The 22,552-nt window shown below is 35.6% G+C and overlaps 1 protein-coding gene across 2 annotated transcripts in view; it reads right to left on the reverse strand.

Annotated features, from left to right (window-relative positions):
* The window catches only part of LOC106871350 (uncharacterized), a 63,793-nt gene that overhangs the window by 32,346 nt on the left and 8,895 nt on the right, over positions 1–22,552 (reverse strand). The window lies entirely within an intron of this gene.

The raw sequence follows: 22,552 nt of genomic DNA on the forward strand, positions 1-22,552 counted from the left end.
GGTCTTCACAAACACAGCATACTGCCCAATGATTGAAGAGTGCTTTTAATGGGCCAGTTACATGACACTAGCATCAACCACAACTACGATCTCCCTTGACTTGGCATCACTGCCTCCATGAGGCCCAATGCTCGAATTGTGCTTTTTACATGCCACTGATACAGGCACCAGTTAGATAGCACTGGCATCAGCCATGACTGTGATTTCACTCAGTTCGACAGGTCTTCACAAGCACAGCATATCAGCCAACAATTAAAGGGTGCTTTTAATGGGCCAGTTACATGACACTGGTATCAGCCACAACTGTCCAACCCATGCCAGCATGGAAAATGGACGTTAAATAACAATGATGATCACTAAGGAAATTACATTCAAATGTTTCTATCATACACTTTACATAACAAACAGATGTGCACACATGTACACACACACACACACACACACGCACACACACATACTCAAAAAGTAATTGAAAATAATTTAATTTTAAAAATTGTTTGTTTTTATCATGTTAATATTACAATAAGTTATTTAAAAATAGTGAATATTAAGTTTTGATATATTTCTATTTTTATTTAATTTATTTATATAAACAAACTACCTGGAAATAAATTGAAAATATATTTCATTAAGAAAAAGTAATTTGTTCTATCACTGAGAACAAATTAGTGAAAGATTAGTTTTCAATGTATTTATAAGTTGTTTTTTTTTCTACAAATTTGTTTTTGATGTTCACTAATATGTTTTGATCAATTTGTTTTACAACTAATTTGTCTTTACTGCAAATGACTTTTTGCCAATCTATCTTCTGGTCAATATGTTTGTGACAAATTTCTCATTAATACATTTTTGACAAATATGTGTTTGACAGATGTGGTTTTGTTGTATCTCCCACTCCAGACACAGCTACCCTTACTGTAATTTTAAGATCATATCAGTGTGACACTCTGTGACAAAGCTGAACCTTTTGAATTACAGGAAAAGTTTAGTTATTGAACAAATCAGCACCAGTACTTATTCTTTTACAGCCTGCTATTTGTTCTATTGGTCTCATTTGCCAAACTACTAAATTGCGGGGACATAAACAAACCAACATCAGTTATCGGTTGGTAAGGGGTTAAGTTACACAAACACAACAGACACACACATGGGCTTCCACACAGTTTCCATTTACTAAATTTATTTACAAGGCATTAGTTGATCCAGGGCTATAGTAGAAGATACTTGCCCAAAGTTCAGCAACATGGGACTGAATCCAAAACCACATCGTTGCAAATCAGGCTTCTTCACTACACAGATATGCCTGTGCCCATAAATATCAATAAATCTATCCGTATTTGTTTTTGTTGATAACCAAAATATTTTCTTTTGTCAGTGAGAGAACACTGATGCATGATAGCAGAAAACAGATCAAGTAAATCTCTCACTAAAAGAATGAATAAATAAATAGATAAAATGATTACTGAGAAAAGACAACTCAAGGAAGTGACTGTCTCCGTCACCTTTTAGATGTTGGAAAGAAGCTGGAACTGCAAGTCAGTATTCTTCAAATTTTTTTTTTTAATACAGTTAAGACTATCACATGCTTCTATAGATTGGAGTAAATTTCCACAGAGAAGGGAAAAGTGAAGAGTTTACTGAGCATAACTGGCTTAGAAACATACTATTTGAAGGTAATGCCAGAAGGAAAAAACAGAAATATAGACCTTGGTGTGTTTGAGGTTCTGAAGAAGGTTTCATACTTTCATGACAGCGAAATAGTAAAGTGTGTGTGTGTGTGTGAATGTACAATGAAAATGCATGTGTGTGAGCATGTGCAACCTGAAAATGTATGTATGTGAGCATGTGCAACCTGAAAATGCATGTGCAGTGTGAGCGTGCAGTTGTGTGTGTGTATGTATAGACAGTTTGCATATATAGTGTGTATGCTTGCAGATTCTGTGTGCACATGTGCGGTGTGTGTGTGTGTGTGTGTGTGTGTGTGTGTGTGTGCACACATGCATGCTTGGAGAATTGAAAGCAAATATGAGCAACAAGTCTTATAGCTTTGCCATTTCTATGTGGTGCTTAGAGAAATTGGGTAGGAGCATTGTGAAAATTTAAGAGATCCTTTTGATAAAGCACCAGTTACAATATGGGAGGTAAGGGGGAATTTTACAGGTTATCTGATACACAATAATGCAATGGAGTGTGAATAACTAACTCCCAGTTAGTGGTTGTGAGTAGATTTCTGGTGTATTGTGGGCAGTGTTTTGGTGTATTGTGGGCAGCTGTGTCAATTACTTGAATTGAGTTGAGGGCTTTCACTATATGCTGGATTTGGAGAGACTAAGAAGAATTACATCAATTATTATCTTAGCTGTTTTAGATGGATCAGAGCTCAGAGGTGAAATACATTTGCTTTGAAGAGTTGTCAAAATTAGCATAGCTGTGATCAGTTAGTTAACTTGATGTACCAGAATGTTATGAGAACAGGAGCTGATGTATGGGAGGATGCTGTCAAACAGATTGCTTTGATTAAACAATACTTTATACTTTTTACTCGTTTCAGTCATTGGACTGCAGCCATACTGTGGCACTGCCTTGAAAGGTTTAGTGAAATCAACCCCAGTACTTCAATTTTAAGTCCAGTAGTTATTCTTTCAATCTCTTTTGCAGAACTGCTAAGTTTCAGGGATGTAAACAAACCTATATCAGTTATCAAACAGTGGAATGGACAAAAAGATACTTACACATATATGGCTGTGTGGTAAGAAGCTTGCTTCCCAACCACATGGTTCCGGGTTCAGTCCCACTACGTGGCACCTTGGGCAAGTGCCTTCTACTATAGCCTCAGCCCAACCAAAGCCTTGTGAGTGGATTTGGTAGATGGAAACTGAAAGAAGCCCATCATATATATATATATATATATATATATGTATGTATTTGTTCCCCCACCATTGCTTGACAACCAATGTTGGTGTGTTTATGGCCCTGTAACTTACTGGCTCAGCAAAAGAGACCAATAGGAATAAGTACTAGGTTTACAAAAAATAAGTCTTAGGGTTGATTTGTTCGACTAAAGGCAGTGCTCCAGCATGGCTGCAATCAAATGACTGAAACAAGTAAAAGAAATATATATGCTAACTACCAAATTCCCTCACAAGACATTGGCCAGTCCAGAGTTGTAGTACAAAACACTTGCCCAAAGTTCCACACAGTGGGACTGAGCCTAAAACTACATGGTTGCAAAGCAACCTTCTTAACCATACAGCCAATCACATTATCTGAAGAAAGTACTGGCTGGGATGGTAGAATAAACATCAAGTTATTAATTGCTCTCTTTAATAACACTCTTTAATAAGAGGCATAACACAATTTGCTTGAAACAGAAATTTAACTGATCTAATGTGATAAGATGTAACACAACATTGTTCAGCATTTTATCAGTGTCCTGCACATAGCCAAAGAGGCATCTAAGTATTGGAATTTTCAATGCTTCAAATGAAATCATCCTTGCAGCTTGTAACTTTCATCTCTGCAGCTTGCAGTATCTGCACTGCCAACTACATCTGTAATAAATTATTATTATGCATTACATTGGGCTATTCTCCAGAGTTGCTAGCATACTTGTTAGTCATTTTACCAAGGCATATTTTTCATTGGTTTAAGTATCATCCTTTCAACTGAAACACTCTTCATTCAGGTTTTTGTTGGGTTTTTTTTTAAAGAAAAGCATCTCATAATACAGGGATAAAGTGAATAGGACAAATGCCTATCAGTTTTAAAATCATTGATTTTTTACATGATCTTTAACTGAAAAGACTTTTCTTGCTCAACAACAGTTGCAGGTCTGTTGTGTCATAATTCACTTCAACCCTTTGTATGTCCCGTGTATCACATGTGATGGTTAGTCTACATTATTCCGTGAAAAGCATAGGGCCAGTTTCCTAAGTTTCTCTGATGTATATATTTCCTGAACAGGACACTGGTCCATTAGAGGATTACTCATTTTTACCAGGCAAGTGAACTGGAGCAACATGAAATGAAGTGCTTTGCTCAAGAACACAGTTTGTCACCTGGTACAGTAATTGAAATCACTACTATTGATATCTAAATGCTTTCACTAACAGATTTAATAGCTTAACCACAGTAAATTTTATTTTCTAGGGATTCATTCATTATTTCTTACAAGTGAGAGTAGTTTTAAACTATCAATAAACAATATAATTTAACTGAATAATTAACTTTAGTCCTACATACTCAGCAATCATCAACTACAGTTATATATATATATATATATATATATATAGCAAATTAAAAAAACAAAAATCTTATAACAAAAGAAAAAAGAATTGTAGAAATATTCTTCATAGAAATAGCTTTTTGATTAGAAAATTTGCCAAATTAACTAAATAGGTAAAATAAATAACTGCTTCAAATTTTGGCTCAAAGCCAGCAGATTTAGGGAGAGGAAGCAAGGGGAGTAGTTTTTGATTGGTTCTTTACTTTATTGACTCCCAAAAGGATGAAATGTGAAGTTGACATCAATGGCATTTTAACTCAGAGCATAAAGCCAGGACAAATATTGCCAAGGCGCGGGAGTGGGTGTGTGGTAAGTAGCTTGCTTACCAACCACATGGTTCTGGGTTCAGTCCCACTGCGTGGCACCTTGGGCAAGTGTCTTCTACTATAGCCTCGGGCCGACCAAAACCTTGTGAGTGGATTTGGTAGACGGAAACTGAAAGAAGCCCGTCGTATATATATATATATATATATATATATATATATATATATATATGTATGTATGTATGTGTGTGTATATGTTTGTGTGTCTATGTTTGCCCCCCCCCCCCACATCGCTTGACAACCAATGCTGGTGTGTTTACGTCCCCGTAACTTAGCGGTTCGGCAAAAGAGACCGATAGAATAAGTACTAGGCATCCAAAGAATAAGTCCTGGGGATCGATTTGCTCGACTAAAGGTGGTGCTCCAGTATGGCTGCAACTGACTGAAACAAGTAAAAGAGTTAAAGAAAAAAAGAGTAAGCATTTTGTCTGGTGTGTTAATAATTTTGCCTCTTTACTGCCTTAGGGAAAGTAAATAATGTACAAGAACATTTTTGGATTGGATGGTGTTGCCTATATTCAGTCCACTGCAGGATGAAGGCCTCAGCATGTTTTCTCCGCCGACCACAATTTGATGTTGAGGCTGGGAAACTGAGCTTAAGATCATACTGGTTTGATGAGCTTACTCTGCCATACTGGCTTGACATGTACTAGAACATACAGGTTGAAAATTGTCCAAATAAATGAAGTCATATTAAACGAGCATATTTAATGAATGCAGGCTTTAGAAGAAAAAATAATTAAAGGAGACAATCAATGAACAAAATTTATCAGCTATAATGTCATGCAACTTCAATATATATTTAACATTTTAACAATGTTAAACAGTTGCAGACACTAGTATTCACGTTTTTCTTTTTCGCTACTATCTCTCGCACAAACAAATAAAGGCTACTTTTGCCCTGTTAATATTTGCTAAAGAATGCATTTCATGCACACATACAGTTCGGTAGTTGGTTAGAATAATGGAGAGAGTGTAGTCTAATATTAAATGCAGAGATATATTGAACTGGATTCAATATAGAATGAAACAAGAATAATTTATCGACCTGTTCCCAGAATTTAGTTTATATTAATTCTTTTGAACTTTTCCCAATTCATACAAAACAACAATCAAAGCAATAGAATATCAATATTCTATAATATAATAAATTTCAATGTATAATGAAGAATAACAACTATTTTCAGTACTGAGTCCAACTATGGCTTCACTAATGACTATAATCTAAACTTTAAGCTACAATAACAACCATTTAATTTTTTTTTGAAAACTGCTCCAAAGAGGGAAGGTTGCAATCACAGCATGTGTGGAGGCTTCCCTAATGTTAAAGAAAAGAAAAACATAATGAAGTCAGTGTTGTAAAAACTTCATTTGAATTGCTGATGATTTGAAAAGAAATTAAATTTGGGAGCTAAGCATTGCATTGTTTTAGTACAAGATGTTAAAGCAGTTAACTGATAAGAAAAAAGAAAAAAAGGAGTGCATGTGTGTGCAGATGCATATGCAAAGTAGGAAGCATAGCTGCAATGAAGTTAAAACATTTGGTCGAGTAGTTGTTATAGTAACATGGTAATATAGCATGGGCTCTCAGAAATTCTGGATCGGTGTTCGGCCTGTTGAGAGACCACTGGGAGTGAGGCAGCCCTTAGCTTTTGTCAAAGCATGTCTCTAGAAGCTGCTTTAAACGCAAACTACATCTCCTCTGATTATCAATGGCAAGATGATCTGCAATGGATCACACCAACCCAAAGTGTGTATGCATGTAACTAAGAACCACATGCGAACTTGCATTCTTACCCCTTAAGCTCTGAATATGAGCTCATTGGAGTTGGCTCAAACCACCCTGAGTGAATGCCACTACAAATACAAGTTATAATAATAGAAGAGGTAAAGGAATGTGCTTCAAGAATACAGAAAAGAAAATGGATCTGTACTCTCTGCAGTTGACAGCGTAATAAGCAGATTCCTCATCACCCTTTTTCTATACTGTTGGAATTTTCCAGGTAGTCAAGCATAAGATTAGTTTATGTGACCATTTTTTTCATCCATCAGAATAAGAATTATTAAAATTAAAAACAAAAAATTCTCAAGAATATGTAAAAAGCTACATTACTTCTTTTTAAAATTCTTTTACTGGTTTTAGTTTCTACAATCAAGGTTTAGTGAAGGTTATTGACCCCAGCAACTTATTTTGGTTTCGTACACATTTTTCTGATCTCTACATAAATGACAGTTTTTTTAGACCTGTGTAAAAAAGCACCAAAAAAAATACAAAACAAAAACAGACACACAAAATGGGTAACTACATAGTTTCTATCAAATTCTGCTAACAAGGTATTGGCCAGCCTGAGGTTATAAGAGAAATTACTTGTCCAAGGTTCACCTCAAGATCTAGTCCTTGTTTCAACGTAGTGGCTTATGTGTCTTAAAGACCCTGAGAACTATGCCAGCAGATCGCAAGCTCTTAGAAGGGCCTCCCAAGCTGGACAGGTCAAAGGATAGAGGCCAGACTAATATGGAGGTAAAAATGGCCTTGCATAGAACCAACACTCTACATAGAAAAAAAAAGAAGCAAGCAATTGAAGCATCAATGACAATTCAAAACCAACAATATCTAAGAATAGAAGTCATATAGGAAGGCATATGATGAGGTGGAACAAGATCCAAAAATAAGCAGAGCTGGAAAAGCAGGGATCCACCTGGAGAAAAGCAGAAGAGACAGCCCAGAAATGAGAACACTGGAGAAAAGTCATTGATGGTCTATACTCCATAGGGAGTGAAGGGCTTAAGAAGTAGCAGCAGCTCCAGGTGCTGTGCAAAGACATTGAACCTGGAACTATGTAACTACAACTCAAAGACCTTAGCTACATAGCCATGCTTGTATCTATTATCTATTAATGAAAGCTAACCGTTTTTTATCAAGTAAAAAATTACTTCCATTTGGCAATAAATATGTAAAACAAAATTTTACCATAGTGTCTACATAAATAACATTCAATAATTTTGGAATAGCGTCAAATAACACAAACTAGGTTTATGGAGATCATATTAAACATTGGAAAAACAAGCATAAAACAGAGAAAGTTTTGCTTTAACATATTTCAAAAGACCTATATCAATATAACTGTATTTGATGGCATAAAAGACATACGGGTATTTTAGACATAATCCAATTTCAGCAGCACATGTTGAGGAAATAAAGTTTTTTGTGCATTAAAGCATGTAATATTTAAAACAATCCAGCAGTGCATTACAAATCCTTACAGTACAAATAACAATAATAATGTTCAAGTAAATGTTATCATTATGAAGTCAGACTAGGTAGAAGAGACTGAGTTAAAATTAGCTTATAGTAGTGAGTGTCAGTGACAAAAATAGTTTATGGCAGGTCCAATTCTGTATATAGGACCCAGCATGATTTTTTGGAGACATTTTTGGGTGGGGAAAAGCACAAAAGCATCTTACACCTCATCAAATATGGTATATAGACACAGCCTTAATGACAGCTTTCACACAAATTAATGAAGGTCAATGGGACACTTGTCTCTCCATTTGGAATAAGTTCACTACAGTTCACTAAAATTACTGCAGAAAATCCTAATTAATGTTCCATTTTAAGAAGCTGCAGAAACAACAGATGCAACTTCATGTTATTTACTTTTCATGTGGTCTCTGTTGGAAGAAATAATGTTCTATTTCAAACTGAAGTTCACTCTGCAACCATATGGTTTCGTGTTCAGTCCCACTCTGCAACACCTTCAGCAAGTATCCTCTACTATAACTCTGGGCCAAGCAATACCTTGAAAGTGAATTTGATGGATGGAAACTGTGGAAGTCGTGTGCGTGTGTCTCCTTGTGTTCTTCCACCCCTTCACCGCTTGACAACCAGTTTTGGTTTGTTTATGTCCCTGTAACCTAGTGGTCTGGCAAAAGAGACCAATAGAATAAATGCAAGGGTTGATTTGTTCAACTAAACCTTTCAAGGTGGTTTCCCCAGCATGGCCACAGTCCAGTGGCTAAGTAAAAGAAACCAATTTTATCTCATTTGTAGCTAATCTACTTGCTAACTACTCTTTCCAGTGACAGACCGCCTTTGAGATGTATAGCAAGTTAATAACAACAAGAGCACTCAGAGAGTGCAAACCTCCACCAAAGCAACACCAACGTCCTTTCAGTGATTAGCCAGAGATGATTTTTTAAATGAGAGTATATGAAATAAACTCGACTGCTCTCTCAAACAAGAATACTAAAAATGAACCTGATTGCTCTATAAAAATAAAGTAAAAAAACAGGAAAAATAATCCAGAGTCCTTGTCCAGTATTGGATCGATCCCAAAATTTAATCAGTTCATGCCAGTCATGAGGCCAAATATCCCTGAAAGTTTCATCCAAACCGATCCAGTGGTTCTTGAGATATCTTGTCCACAGACAAACAAGCAAACATGACTGAAAACAATAAAGTGGAGGTAACAAGGGGTTAAGAGGAAATGTAGTGATAGAAATAACTTCATACTCAGCTTACTTCTGACAAATTTTCTATTTTGCTCATTATGAACAATTAGCAGTTTATCTTTTAACTTGACATACTGTATTTGGTGATATAAAAGACATACAAGTATATTAGACACATCCCACTTTCAGCAGTACATATTCAAGAAAAAATGAGAGTCAGGGACAAAATTAGCTCATGAGAAGCCCAACTTTACTTTTAAGACCTGGAGTAATATTTTTAAGATATGAGGGGGCGGGGTGGATGCATCTTAAATGCCATCAAATATGGTAGTTCTTTGTCATTATTGTCTTCAGCGCTTATCTAATTCAGAGACTAAAATAAAAAAAACAAAACAGACTGCATAGCAATTATGAGACTAGATGTAAAACGGTTGTAAAGTGTTAAGTTAATGCATCAGAAATCTTTTCCCTAAATATAGACAAGATTACAAGAACAATAGTGTAATATAAGATGCATTTAAATTTGTGAAGACTTTATACCTGTCGGGGTGAAAATACTGTTAAGCCTTGAAGAAATTTTCTTTTATGGAAGTTTTATCTTTCAGTTCCATTTCTGCATGTTTTTATACCATATATTTTTATAGACTTAAGCAGTTAGTATGTCAACACATGCAGTCAAGCAAAATAATCTCATGCATATAATAAGCAAAATGAACAAAAAACAATTTTCTTCTTCTAATACATATCCACCACCAGTGACAAATGTTTTAATACTGCTATGTCTAACAGCTGTCTAAAGTTTGATATTCAAAAGCTTAATATTTATTCCAGTGTATTTTAATTGTCTTATAATTGCTGGGGTAAAGTATCATTTCCCTTGGATAAATAAGCTAACAGCTTAATGAGATAATCTAATATAATCTTCCAATGTCTATCAATGAGATTTGCTCAATTAATATAAGACTTAAATATCTGTAATAAAAATATAAATAGAATTAATGGCAATTTATTTAATACGGTAGTTTATGAGGCTAAAAGAAAATAAGGATTAAAATCTGAGTGGAGAAAAATAATTATGACTATGATAGAGGGGACAATACAATATTATAACTTTTTTAGCATATTATAACAATAAGATCAATTTCTCTTTTGCTTCTAACCAGGAAATTGATAAATATATAATAGAACAAAAGTATTTGATATGATATATAGTCTCACAGGTAAAATATAATTACTAATTTCAGAACAATGAATCTCAAGGCAGATAAAGCTATGAATATTAGCATGAAAATATTGGGTTGGAAAAAAAAAAATCAATGACTGCCTATGGAATACAAACGCATAGTGCCAAATAGTAATTAAAAAAGAAAAAGCCCAAAAATGGGAACTAAATCCATTGCTCTTTTAACAATCACTTTTTTTTTTGAGCCCTAGGACTTATAAGACCAGTTACCTGGTTTCCAAAGCATATAAGTGACTCAAAATCACAACATTCCACTGTCGGGTTCACAGTCGATAATTTTGAAGGGAAGAAACAAGTTAATTACATTGATCACAGTACTTGACCGATACTCTAATTTATTGACTCCTATGGAATGAAAGGTAAAGATGATGACCTCAGTGGAATTTAAACTCAAAATGTAAAGAATCAAAAGAAATGCCAAACTAAACACTGTCTGATATCCTCACAATTCTGACAATAAGCAATATCAATTCCATTCAAATAGTTAATGAACAATACCATTCTGTTAAGTTAAACAGTTAATATATTTCAATGAAAAACAAATTATTATGAATGCATAAGCAAAAGTCAAGATATCTTAATAATAGGAAAAGTTTAAATATCTTAATGAAGTTGATGGCTGTAGAAGTAGAGATGCTGAACTTCTGATCATATATAGGTTCAAATCTTATTAAAGCCCTTGTGATGTGCTTCTAAGCAATGTACATGGCTGCTCACTTTAGTTAATTGGGTAAGAAAAAAATAGTTTATTTCAAAATTGAGTGATTAGTAATAGGAAGGGCACCCAATTGTAAAAATAGGTGCTGCAATATAAGATCATCCAATCCACGAAAGAATAGAAAATTAGGTGCTACTTTGGTATTCTATGTATGAGACCAACATCATCTACAAGAGTCAAATTTTTCTCTAGTATGCAATCTACATGTTTCATTCATTTATTATGGCTTAAATAAAACATACTTGCTTTTTTATACATTTATTTAAAAAAATTTAAATGGAGCAGATGTGAAACAAGTTCATTAATTTTATGGTCGTTGCCAGTACTGCCTGAATGGCTCCCATGCTGGTGGCACATAAAAAGCACCACTCAAGCATGGTCAATGCCAGTACTGCCTGACCGGCCCTCATGCCAGTGGCACTTAAAATGCACCCACTACACTCTTGGAGTGATTGGTGTTAGGAAGGGCATCCAGCTGTAGAAACTTTGCCAGATCAAACTGGAGCCTGATGCTGCCTTCTGGCTTGCCAGCTCTCAGTCAAACCGTCCAACTCATGCCAGCATGGAAAGCTGGCATTAAATGACGATGATGATGATGGGCGGATCGAACTAACATTAGCTAAAAAAGTAAAAAATACATAAAATTTTTATACATTTTATACATTTATTATTAAAAAGAAATTAGAATGAAGCAGACACTCTCTCAAAAACGATACAGGTGTTTTCCTTGTTCTTGATAAGTATAACTTTTCTTCTTGTAGATCACAATATAAAGTGTAGATCGCATACCAAAGTAGTGCCAATAATTACATGTAAAATTATAATTAAAATAATTTTTCACAGCTCTTTTCTCTGCAATATGACTAGGCATTTGACTTGTAGAGTAGCATGTAGATGTGCACTTATGGACCTAACACAAATAAATGCTGCATGTTGGAAGAGATAATACTAGCTGTAGACAGTACCATATTTGATGGCATATAGGATGCATTTGTTTCCCAAAAAAGTAGAGAGAGAGGGAGATCACCTTGGGTCCTTTATGTGAAGTTGGGTCCCCAACTAAATATTACACGTTTTAATGCACAATAAACTTTTTTCCTAAATACGCACTGATGAAACTGGTGTGTGTGTAATATGCTCATATGCCTTTTATACCATCAAGTATGGTATTCATTGTAAAGGTAGACCAAATAAGACATGGGGGGAGTGTTGCAGACTTGCCTAACCGATGTCAGGATGGATAAAACAAGCATTAAATGGTGATGATGACAAAAATATGGAGGAATAGTTTATTATAAACATGAATAAAGATATTTGTATAGGTGATTAGGTGCAGACATGGCTGTGTGGTTAGGAAGCTCACTTTGCAATTAAGTAGTTTCAGATTCTGTGCTACCGCATGACACCTTGGGCAAGTGTCTTCTACTAAAGGTCCAGACCAAGCAATGCCTTGTGAATGAATTTGGTACAATGAAACTGTGTGGAAGCCTGCTTTATATAAACACAAACACACATGCACACACACACACATAAATACATGTGCATGTGTTTGTCCCCTCCCCGTTTGACCACCAGTGTTAGTTTATGTCCCTGTAACTTAGTGGTTTGCCAAAAGAGACCAATACAATAAGTACCAGACATATAAAAAAAGAATATTAGGGTCAATTTGCTTGACCAACCCTTTTGAGGTAGTATCCCAGCACAGCTGCAGTCCAGTGTATGTAATTTTATATATATATATATATATATATATATATATATATATATATATATATATATGCTAATTACTGGTGGAGGCCAGTTTATAAACTGGCCTTCACTAGTAATTAATATAGACTTCTTAGAGTGTGCTTCTCCAGATTTGTTTTTCTAAAAAAAAAAAAACCGTGTGTGTGTGTGTATTTAATTCTGAAATTTATAGCTAGGAGTCTCTAACTTTTATTAGAAAAAAGCTATTTTACAGTTAGATTTTTTCAAATGTTAATTACTGAACTATAAAATGGATGTGACTGATTTTTAGTGAGGTTGAGTATAGCACATAAAATAATGAAGAAAACCTTAAACCATAATGGAATGTTAGCTTTTGAACTTATAACCTTTAAGTTGGTAGTCTTAACTATTTAATAGCCTCAATTATATATTTTTTGTCCCACTGTTATTATATCTGACAGCCTATATTTACTGATAGGCAGAACATGAGCAATACGTACCATCGCTGAAAGCTTTATACCATCTCTGATTCATATACACATACAGAGATGGAAGTTCAGAATAAATATGGTAGTTCAAATTATAATACATGTTAATTAGAATTACAAAATTGCAACATTGAAAATTTCAATGGTTGAACATAATCCACTGCTTAATTGAGCAAGCAGAGAGTTATGAGGAAATAATTCCTTTAAAGAAAATTCTGATTTTAGATTACAGAGGTTGAGATACAATGGGATATGAAGAGGCCAAAATACATATATATTTCAGCTTGAACTATGAAATATGTTATTATGAAGTTATCAAAAAAAAAAAAAAAAAACTGAAGAAATTTATCAATATATTCGCACGTGTCGGGAAGCAAACTTCTTAACCACACAGCCACACCTGTGCCTATTGTACATAAACATTAAAATCTGGAGAATCTATTAATTATCTCACTCATCACTTCGATAGTATTCATTTCAAACATTGGCACAAGGATGAAAGGTGAAGCTAACTTCAGCAGAATTTGAACCCAGAATGTGAAGGGCATTAACTAAATACCATAAAACATACCTTTGTTGGTCTGAAGAAGATAAAAAAACGAAAACAAAAAAAAACAAGTCTATAGGATTAGTATTTGATAACTGATATTTCTTAGCTTCGCACAAAAGCTTACAATTCACCATAAGAATAATAAGATAAGGCAAATTTATTAAAAATTATGCAATTCAAAGATGTAACATTACTTCCGAGACTGTATTGTTTGACAAATGAAAAAGTCTTGAGAGATAATGAATTCCAAGAATTATTTTGATTATTGTTTTGTTGATCTGCAATAATCCTGCTCAGATAAGTTCCAAAATCATTGTATTTATTATTCATTGGAAAGTTTGTAAATCAGGTCAACCATAGATGTCTGCTAGAATGATCATATATAGAACTGGACACGAATGTTATTTTTAGAAGTAGTAACTTCTAAAGAACGTCAATGTAATGGAAGATAAACAAAGAAATATCCACACAATTTAAAATAGATTCTCTGACAAAATAATTTATCAGCGACCGTGTGAAAGGATTTTCCTTATGGTTGAGTATTATTTATTTAATGAAATCTAAAAGACTGCATGAGAAACATAAATAACATTTTCCTTTTACTTGTTTCAGTCATTGGACTGTGGCCATGCTGAAGCACCATGAAGGGTTTAGTCAAACAAATCAATCTCAGGACTTATTTTGTAAGTCTAGTACATATTCTATCAGTCTCTTTTCCCAAACTGCTAAGTTATGGGGATGCAAACAAATCAACATCAGTTGTCAGGTGGTTTGATGGGGTGGGGACAAATACAGACATACATACAAGCACATACACACATACAAGCACATACATACATACAAGCACATACATACATACAAGCACATACATACAAGTATCAGTAAAATATTTTATCTCTCTATTTTTTGTAACAAGTGAATATAATATTACTGACCAATTTTACCTGATATTGCTGCATAGGTCTGACCTATGCAAGCATGGAAAAATCATTTAACATCCATTGTCCATGCTGGCATGGGTTGGACGGTTTGACTGGGCTGGCACACAGGAAGGCTGCGCCAGGATCCAGTCTGATTTGGCTTGATTTTCTACAGCTGGATGCCCTTCCTAATGCCAACCACTCCGAGAGTGTAATGGGTACCTTCATGTGCCATCATCATTTAAAATCTACTTTTCCATGCTTGCATGGGTTAGACAGAATTTGTTGAGGCAAATTCTCTACAGTTGGGTGCCTTTCCTGTTGCCAAATCTCACCTATTTCCAAGCAAGGTAATATTTAGTCACAGATAGATAAGTTTTTCATGGAAGAAGGAAATGAGCAACTTTGCTTATAGGACAATGATGCTCATTTGTGACCATCATGTGATATCTAGACAAGAGTACACACAAATACACATATAATATATATACCAGGCAATCACAGAGGAGTTCAAGACAGGTTGCCCCTGGGAGCTCCTCTATGCTGATGACCTTGCCCTAATTGCGGAGTCACTATCAGAACTAGAGGAGAAGTTTCAGGTGTGGAAGCAAGGTCTAGAATTGAAGGGCCTTAGAGTCAACCTAGCTAAAACCAAAATCCTAATAAGTAGGAAGGTAGATAAAACACAAACCCCTTCAGGTAGATGGCCCTGCTCAGTATGTAGAAAAGGAGTAGGTAGTAACTCTATAAGATGTACCCGGTGCAAGCTATGGACACATAAGAGGTGCAGCAACATCAAAGGCAGGTTAACTAGCAAGTTAGTTTTTGTTTGTGGCAGATGTTCAGGTGCAATAAAGACTGCAAACAAACAGGAAACAACTTCTATCTCATTCCAGGGTGAAAAACTAGAGGTAGTCGATAGCTTCCGCTATCTGGGCGACCAAGTTAGTAGTGGGGGTGGGTGCGCTGAAAGTGTAGCTGCTAGAATAAGAATAGCCTGGGCAAAGTTTAGAGAGCTCTTACCCCTGCTGGCGACAAAGGGACTCTCACTCAGAGTAAAAGGCAGACTGTATGACGCATGCGTACGAACAACCATGCTACATGGCAGTGAAACATGGGCTGTAACTGCTGAGGACATACGTAAGCTCGCAAGGAATGAAGCCAGTATGCTCCGTTGGATGTGTAATGTCAATGTGAATACCCGTCAGAGTGTAAGTATCTTGAGAGAAAAGCTGAACATTAGAAGCATCAGTTGTGGCGTGCAAGAGAGACGATTGCGCTGGTATGGACATGTGGTGAGAATGGAGGAGGATAGCTGCGTGAAAAAGTGCCACACCCTAACAGTTGAGGGAACCCGTGGAAGAGGTAGGCCCAGGAAGACCTGGGCTGAGGTGGTGAGGCAAGACCTTCGTACATTGGGCCTCACCGAGGCGATGACTACGGACCGAGACCTTTGGAAATGGGCTGTGCGTGAGAAGACCCGGCAAGCCAAGTAAGATCGTTGCCAGTGCCCCTGGACTGGTTCTTGTGCGGGTGGCACATGAGATGCACCATTTTGAGCGTGGCCGTTGCCAGTACCGCCTGACTGGCTCCTGTAGGATTTTCGAGCGAGATCGTTGCCAGTGCCCCTGGACTGGCTTGTGCGGGTGGCACATAAAAGACACCATTTCGAGCGTGGCCGTTTTCGTGCGGGTGACACGTAAAAGCACCCACTACACTCTCTGAGTGGTTGGCGTTAGGAAGGGCATCCAGCTGTAGAAACTCTGCCAAATCAGACTGGAGCCTGGTGTTGCCATCCGGTTTCACCAGTCCTCAGTCAAATCGTCCAACCCATGCTAGCATGGAAAGCGGACGTTAAACGATGATGATGATGATGATGATGATGATCATATATGACAAACTTCTTCAAATTTCCATTCACCAAATCCACAGAAAAACTTTTGGTTGGCCCAGGAATATAGCAGAAAGTACCTGCCCATGGTGTCATGTAATAAGACTGAACTTAAGACCACATAGTTGGGAAGCAAGCTTTGAAACCAGAGAGCCATTAAAACAATGCTGATGATGCCTGCCATGATATAACTTTATATTCGAAACTATTAACCACTGGAGTAATAATACCTTAACATTAAAAGAACTAAGGCATGTTAGAAGATTAAAATCTGTAATGCAGAATACTGAGTTATGCTTGGTTTTTATAGAATTTTTTTTTTTTTTTACAAAATTTTGGTTCTGTATGGTGAAAAAGCATGTAGAAAACTAAATCATTTTTATGCAAGATTAGCTTAAAAATAGAATTTTTTAGAAGAGCTCAGGAAAGATTTAAAGAATAGTAATTCAAATAATCCATTCAAATTCTATTTAAAAAAAGCTTTATAAGATGACATTTTACACATTGAACCAATTTTATATGTGAATAAACCATTCTAAAGTAGAAGCAGCAGTAATCCAATCATTCCAGTTAATCAGGGAATTTTTTTCTTTTTTTCAAGAATTGTAATCAGTTATTATAATATCAAACTAGTTGTTAGTTGTTGCAGAAGAAAAAAAATTATGAAAAGGATAAATATTAAATACTTGCATTACTGATTGCAAACAAAATATAATTTTCATATTCATTAAAACTTAATCTCAAAACAACTCGTACAAATTTCAAAATCACACACACACACACAAAATTACATTTAATGAGAAAGAAACCAATATTAATTTAGAGCTCTGTATCTGAAGAAGATTTAGATCAGCGAGTACTTATATACTGAAAATATTGGACCAAATCATCATGATCATGATCATCATTTAATGTCTATTTTCCTTGCTGGTATGGGTTGGATTGTTTGACGGGAGCTGACAAGGTCAGGAGCCACATTGGGTTCCATGGTCTGTTTTGGCATGGTTACTACAACAGGATACCCTTGATAACACCAACCACTTTACAGAGTGTACTGGGTGTTTTTTATATGACATCAGCATCAGTGCTTTTTACATGGCACTGACAGGGTCGCCAAGTATTTTGCAAGACTAAAAAATGAGAATTGGAACATTACTTTTCTATTTTATTCCTTGGACAGTGACCATACTAAGGTAGTGCTTTCTAGGGTTCTAGTTGAAAGCAGTGCTTTCAGGGATTCTATATTAAGCCTCGTATTTAATCTTCTATATCTGTCCTCATTTATCACAGGAGTTTGGTTCCAGAAAAAAAAAAGCAAAAAAAAAAAACATAGTAATATATGAATCATTTCCATACACTTTGTAAATGGAATGAATGGTAGATTCATTGACTCCGAACCTGCAGCCCACAGCAGCAAAGCTTCTACAGTCATATCTTTTTCCTTCATTTCCACCTTTTCCCAAAAGAATACACCCATCTGCATCATTTGTTAGGATAAGGTGCCTTTGTATATTTTTCTGTTCACTGGTCCCACATTGAAGGGTACAAGTATGTAAACCCATATTAAAAAATATGCAGCTTTGCAGCACAATCATGCAAACACAAGTGATAATCAGGGTGTTCCAGGTAACAGCATTGTGAGTGGTTGTTAGGGTGCATTTTTACAGCACAAGCTGAATCTGGTTGATAGCCAACCCGAGTTATCACAGCTCAATCTGTGATAAGCATAACGTGGTTTGCAATTGAGCATACCAGGTTATCCCAGATTAGTGATGAGTAAATCAGTGATAAACAAGACCATTTGCACTTGGTTTATTGAATATGTAAAACTGAAATCTACAGGGACATGAAGGGATGTAAGTAGAATGCAACAAGAGGAGAAATTTTTGCTCATTGAATTGATGTCTTTTTATGATGAAATTTGTCACAATTCCCATCTACAAAGCTCGCTCACAGAAGATAATCTCCAGTTGCTGCTCCAGATTGGACTTGATTGAACAGACCTATAATCAAAGGTATTCCAGCCGTGACCATCCCATATTATTTTCAGGCTCACTGTATGTAGGATTAACTACATTATCCAATGTGGCATTCCTTGTTTTAAAAATGGCGGGGTTTAATTTGAGGGATATTTACTTGCCATTTTTGCCTGTCAAGCAATCCCATACAGATTGCCTTATTGACTTGAAGATCACCAGTTGAGCTAAACATCAACAATTGGCGATAATCTTGAGATTACCTTCTGTGAGTGAGTTTCAACGATGGGTACTGAGTAAAATCTTGTTGAATGTATAGACATTGGTACATTGAACAAAAATAACTCATCTTGTCTCAATCTAGTTACATACCTTTATACCCTGGTAGATTTTGACTTTACAAGTTCAACAGAGTAAATAAGTACTAAACAAAATACTAGAGTCGGTATAATGAAATAGAACCCTTGAAGGCAGTGTCACAATCCAATGAAAAAAAGAAAAAGAAAAACAGTGTCCTAGTTTTGATATAATTTTCCACACATTAGTTCTCATAATTATATTTTCAGTACATAACTACTCTCTGATCTAAATCTTCTTTAGATACAGAGCTCTAAATTTCTATTGGTTTTTTTTAATATGCATGTGTATGTGTGAGAAAGAGAGAGAGATTTTGAAACTTATACGAGCTGTTTTTAAGAGTATGTTTTAATGAGAGTATGGAAATTATATTTTGTTTGTAATCAGTAAAACAGGTCATTTAGCCCTTTTGAAACCAACCTATGCTTGGTTCTATGATATAAAGTACTTGTTTTAAAAATCATCTAAATTAAAATCTTCCATTAAAATTTTATGTCATCTTTTACCTTTTACTTGTTTGAATCATTAGACTGTGGCCATGCTGGTGCACAACCTAGAAGAATATTTTAGTTGAATGAATTGTCCCCAGTACTTTTTTGTTTAAGCCTCATACTTATTCTATCGGTATCTTTTGCCGAACTGCTATGTCATGGAGACATAAACAAACTAACATGAGTTGTCAAGCAGTGGTGGGGGATGAACAGTGACACAAAATTACACACACACATATATATATAAATACTCCAGAATTCTTTCAGGTTCAGTCCACCAAATCCACTCACAAGGTTTTGGTTGACCTGAGGTTATAGATGACACTTGCTCCACTAAATGTTTCTTTATTTTCAAAATTAATTAAAACAAAAGCAGTGTATTCCAAAAGAAATATGTTAACAAAAGGGTTAATATTTATCCATTTCATAATTGTTACCCCCTTACATCAACTAGCAACTAGTTTGATATTATGACGACCAATTTTCAAGGAGACGTTTGTCAATGAAATACAAAATTAAATTTTTATCTTAAAACAAAATAACTGACCTGATTCTCATTAAGTTTAAAATATTTATTCAATCAGACCCATTAACATCCACATTTAATAACTAAAAATCAATATATTCAACACAAGAGTAGGGGTGGGGAGAAATCAGAAGATTAAATTAATAGTGAAGATGTTAATGTATAAATTACTTAACAAGAAATTATTTCAGACTAATAATCTTTCCAAAAGATAAATAAGTTTGTCTAAGAAATTTATACATTTGGTTGTTTTAATGTCCATTTTCTACTAAAGCCTTGGGCCAACCAAAGTATTATGAGTGGATTTGGTAGAAGGAAACTGAAATAAACCCTATATATATGAAATTAGATACACAAATAAAAGAGCTACTAATAGATTCATGCTATTATGATACTTGAACAGGCATATTTATAAAATATGCCATATATTTTAAAGCAATCTTTCAGGCTCTGTTTATGCATTATATGTGTACTCTTCTTCTTTGCTGTCACATCTCACAAATGAACTATTTTTTGACCAAATAGTGACTGATGAGGAGAAATGGGTTCTCCATAAAAAATGTCAAGCACCGAAAACAGTGGGTAGGGAAAGGAGAAACACCGGCACCCCGGGCTAAAGAAGGTCTTCACCCACATAAAATGTTGTTATCTGTTTTGTGGGATATGAAAGGTTTAGTCCACTTTGAACTTTTAAACCCAAACCAAATGATAACAAAGGAGATCTACTATGAGCTGCTTGAGCAGCTTAAGTCAGTGCTAGAAGAAAAACGGCCATTTTTAGTTTCAAGACGAAAGGTGTTCTTCCATCAGGATAATGCTCGGCCACACACAGCAAGGATGACATTCTAAAGACTGGAGCAGTTTGAAAAGGAAACGATGCCCCACCCACCATATTCACCGGACATTGCCCCATCTGATTATCATTTATTTCGCAGTCTTCAAAATCATTTGGACAGAAAAAATATGAACTCTGTAGATGAGGTCAGAACAGTACTGGAGGAGTATTTTTCATCATGGACAAGTGAATTTTGGAAGAGGGGCTTTGCAAATCTACCAGATAGATGGAAGAGCATTGTAGAAAATGAAGGAGACTATATTTTAGATTAAAAATGAACTTTATCTTAATTTTGAAATATAAAAGAAGTATTAAAAACCACATTACTTATGGGATGACCCAATAGAAGATACTTGTCCAAAGTACCTCACAATCAGAACTTGAGAGCACATAATAACAAAGTGAACTCTGTATCCTCACAACCATACCAGCGCTTAGACTGTTACTGACAATTACATTTCCATCTTCAATAGTGCTACATATTATAATTAAGTAAAGCAATGGCCAGAACCAAATGGTAGGAATGTATAAAAAGTTAAAACTGTTGACTCACTCGTTTATAGCCATTCATTAGCATTTCTACAATGAGAACATTCTAAATATCCATAATAAAAGATCTGTTGATTTTATTGTGGGTTGGTGGCTGAGAAGCTTGCTTCCCATCTATGTAGTCTTGAATTCAATCCCACTGTGCAGATTTTAGTTGAACATACCAACCCCAGCACTTATGTTTTAAAATCTGGCACCTATTCTATTGGTTCCTTTTTGCTGAACTGCTAAGCTATGAAGAACATAAACAAACCAACACTTGTCAGGCAGTGATCGGTAACACACACAATGGGCTTCCATACAGTTTCTTATTTCTTTACCGCCCACAAGGGGCTACACACAGAAGAGACAAACAGGGACAGACAAAAGGATTAAATCAATTATATCAACCCCAGTGCGTAACTGGTACTTATTTAATTGACCCCCGAAAGGATGAAAGGCAAAGTTGACCTCGGCAGAATTTGAACTCAGAACATAACGGTAGACGAAATACCGCTAAGCATTTCACCCGGCGTGCTAACGTTTCTGTCAGCTTGCCGCCTTACTGCCAGCTCGCGCTTCCATAAGATTCTGTCTACCAAATTCACTCACAAAGCATTGGTTGACCCAGGGCTATTGTAAAAGACACTTGTTCAAAGTGCCTCACAGTGGGACTGAACCCAGAATCGAATGGCTGAAAAGTGAGCTTAACCACACAGCCATGCTTGTGCCTAGAAAATCTATTCATAGAATTTTAATTATTTAGTGTGATAGCAAGAAGAATGTCAGCCATCTGGAATGCCCTCTCCACTCCCCTCCCAACCATGTTTTTTTCTGGAATCATCAATTTATTTAAATAGAACATCAACCCCATTGATCTCAGAGGTCTGAGAGGACTTACAAAGGCCACGTGTACAGCCTCTCACTCCAGGCCAAACTGTTAAAGAGAAAAAGAATAAACTTAATGAGTCATAATTACATACCTAACTAATCCATCCAGTAATTAACTCTTCATAGTTACATCACAGGTACAAAAGCACTTGTATTTAAAACATCTTTAATCAGAGGACTATTAGACCAGCTAGTCAGCAAATTTATTTAAACATTTAGTACATGTTCACACACACACGTGTGTGTGTGTCTTAGAATTGTTAGCGCCTTGGACCAAATGCTAAACTGAATTTCTTCTGACTTTATACATTCTGAGTTCAAATCCTGCCGAGGTCAACTTTGCCTTCCATTCTTTTGGTTGGGGGTTC

This window comes from Octopus bimaculoides, chromosome 8 (genome assembly GCF_046866305.1).
Source record: "Octopus bimaculoides isolate indiv1 chromosome 8, ASM4686630v1, whole genome shotgun sequence".
Classification (NCBI taxonomy): domain Eukaryota; kingdom Metazoa; phylum Mollusca; class Cephalopoda; order Octopoda; family Octopodidae; genus Octopus; species Octopus bimaculoides.